We start from the raw sequence: 3,141 nt of genomic DNA, 5'->3' as shown, positions 1-3,141 counted from the left end.
AATTATACCAAACTTTGCACAGACGTTGACATTAGTGTAACCCCCACTTGCCAAATAACGGTATTTTACAGAAATAGGAAAATTACGATAAATCCGTAAGTACTGAAGCTAGTTCACTAAAAACCGATTTTCGCAATAAATAAGGTCATTAAACAATTTTGAAAAATGGGCTTGACACCGCCCACTTATTATAACATACTAGCAGACCCGGCGAACTTCGTCCCGCCCAAAATTAATTTTTTTATTGAAATATTTGGTCCAACGTTTTCGCCAGCAACTGAAGTTCATGTTTGGTTTTGTGGTCGACAGAAGGCATATCCCCATTGCCGTCTTAAATAACCTGACGAAAGCGTTATACCGGGAAGAAGTCCTTGCGTCTCGGTAGTGAATCTTCCTTGAATCTGTATAGTATAGTTGGTGGCAATTTACAAACTGGTGAGTATCATTGGTCCACATTCTGTTTAGTCACCGTAAAGCAAGGACCGCAATGGTTCTGATGGTTGATTGAATGGGAGTAATTTAACTTTGATCCCTGGTGCCTCCGAATCGTCGATTTTTAGCAATTACTCGGTTCCAGCCCCACTAAAAATTATCATTAAAATCGTTTCGATCGTTTAGGAGGAGTTAAGCCACCAGAATAAGTCTTTTCCTTACTGACACTCATCGGCATTTTTTCCCATACAAAAAAAAACTCTCACGCATTCGTTAAGCGGAGAAAATGCGCAACATCATCAGCGAAAAAAATTCTCAAAAATCAACGGTATCTTATAGCCATTAAAACCTTGCTTTTTATGACACTGAAATTGAGTGAACTACAAAACTGCATACTCAAAATTTGGTACAAAAAATTTATTACGAAAAAGAAAAAACACTTTATTCTGGGTGTATTTATTTACAGATAGGTAAATGTTTCAATATGTTTGGAAAGCACCACTTCCCTTTTCCAGTAGCCCCAAAATCTCTATACCAATTTCCAAGACATAACCACAAATACGTTCAGAGAGATACGGTATGAAAAATTCGATATGCATGGGTCATGCCACGCGCCCTTAATATATCCAAAGTCTGCAGTAGGTGTCCAAAATTTCAAGAAATCAGAACAGCCGTTCGCGAGATCACCTCTTATAAAAAGAAGGAGCTTCTCTTTATATAATTAGTGTAGGTAACACAGGGCAACACCGATTTTGATGCGGCAAATGTTGAAGCTGCGGTGAATGTTGAAGAATACGTAAGTATAATGTTTCCATCAACTCCAGATTTTGAGATAAATGTGGTGAAAGTGCGAAAAAATCGCGTTTTTTGCAATATTTGAGAAGCTCTAGCAACGAAACAAAAGGTGAAACTTCAATCCCTGAAAATACCATTCCTGCACCTTGATCCTAAGGTTACCTATAGTTATCTATTTAACAGCTAACACTGATTTTTACACCATTTTTGACGATAAAAAGTAAATGAGTATAGGTGACCATTAGGGCAAGGTGCAGGAATAGTACTTTCAGGGATGGTAGTCTGTAGTTCTAGCTTTAATTACGTGGAAGGTTCTATCACCTTTTGCTTAATTGCGATAGGAACTCAAACTTCCCGAAATCAGTTATTCCTGTTCAACAAATAAGAATAAGCTATGTAAAACGTAGGCTAACTTTTGACTTAAGTCCAAAAGTGGCTAAACTAAGTTAAGTTGAGTTGGAGAAACCAGCCCTAAGTGAGCATCAAGCAAAGGTGCGGGAACTTGCTTTAATCAAAGCCTAAGTGGAAGGTTCTACCACCCTTTGTTTCTTTGCTAGGGCTTCTCAAATGCAAAGAAATCGATTTTTTAACAATTTGACCTCGTTTTTTCTTAAAATCTGGAGCTGATGGTAACTTTTTGCTTACGGATTCGTAATCTGTCAAAAATAGCATTAACATTTGCTGCATCAAAATTTTGTCCATTTTTGTTGGCCTGTGTAATAAGTATTGTTAAATAGCCAATACCCGCACGTTTTCGGCGCCTTCAAACACCTTTCGAACTGTAAAACAATGACTCGATTCGATTGAAGATTTTTTGGAATTGATCGGTTCTGGTCCACCTATCAGAAAGAATATCATATATGTTAACCCAGCCAATAAGCTACCTACGTGCTAAATGGCAAGCAAATCGGACTATTAATAAGACTGTTTCGAATAGTTCGGTCTCTGACCCACTTAACGGAAAAAATGGATCCTATATGCTAATCTAGGCAAAAGGCTACCAACGAACCTACTGCATTTTTTTAAGCATAGCTCGACTCCTGCGCCAACTATCGGAAAAATTAAAACTTTGTGCACTCCTTCTAAACACCTTTCCAAAAAAGCAGCACCCATTCGAATCAGTTATGAAACATAGGAGTTATGAAACATAGCTCGACTCCTGCGCCAACTATCGGAAAAATTAAAACTTTGTGCACTCCTTCTAAACACCTTTCCAAAAAAGCAGCACCCATTCGAATCAGTTATGAAACATAGGAGAAGATTGTTCCCAATGGGGCACCGAAATTGCGCATATGGTAACTGTGCATTTAGACATTATTTCGGTTTCAACCGAAACTGTGCATGTATGCTTTATTTCGGTTTTTACCATATGCATTATTTCGGTTTTAAACCGAAACTGTGCATGTATGCATTACTTCGTTTTTTTTTTCATATGCATTATTTCGCTTTTAAAACGAAAGTATGCATATGCATAATTTCGGTATTTTCTCATATGCATTATTTCGGTTTTCAACCGAAACTTTGCATGTATGCATACCTTCGTCTTTCACATATGCATTACTTCGGTTTTCATCCGAAACTGTGCATGTATGCTTTATTTCGGTTTTTGCCATATGCATTATTTCGGTTTTGAACTGAAATTGTGCATGCATGCATTATTTCGGTTTTTGTTATATGCATTATTTCGGGTTTCTAACGAAAGTGTGCATATGGATAATTTCGCTTTTTCTAATATGAATTATTTACTTCTACTTAGTAAGGGTTTTAATCCCTAAGCGCGGCTGAAAGCCGCCTACGCAGAGAAAAGTTCTGCGCAAAAATACGTCCGCCCTTCTTTTCCGGCAATACAGAAAGGAGAATTCTACTTAGTAAGGGTTATAATCCCTAAGCGCGGCCGAAGGCCGCCTACGCAGA

The sequence above is a fragment of the Rhagoletis pomonella genome, unplaced genomic scaffold, assembly GCF_013731165.1.
Source record: "Rhagoletis pomonella isolate Grant_MI unplaced genomic scaffold, Rhpom_1.0 Rhpom_scaffold_00154, whole genome shotgun sequence".
Taxonomy (NCBI): Eukaryota; Metazoa; Arthropoda; class Insecta; order Diptera; family Tephritidae; genus Rhagoletis; species Rhagoletis pomonella.
This window is presented reverse-complemented; position numbering follows the sequence as displayed.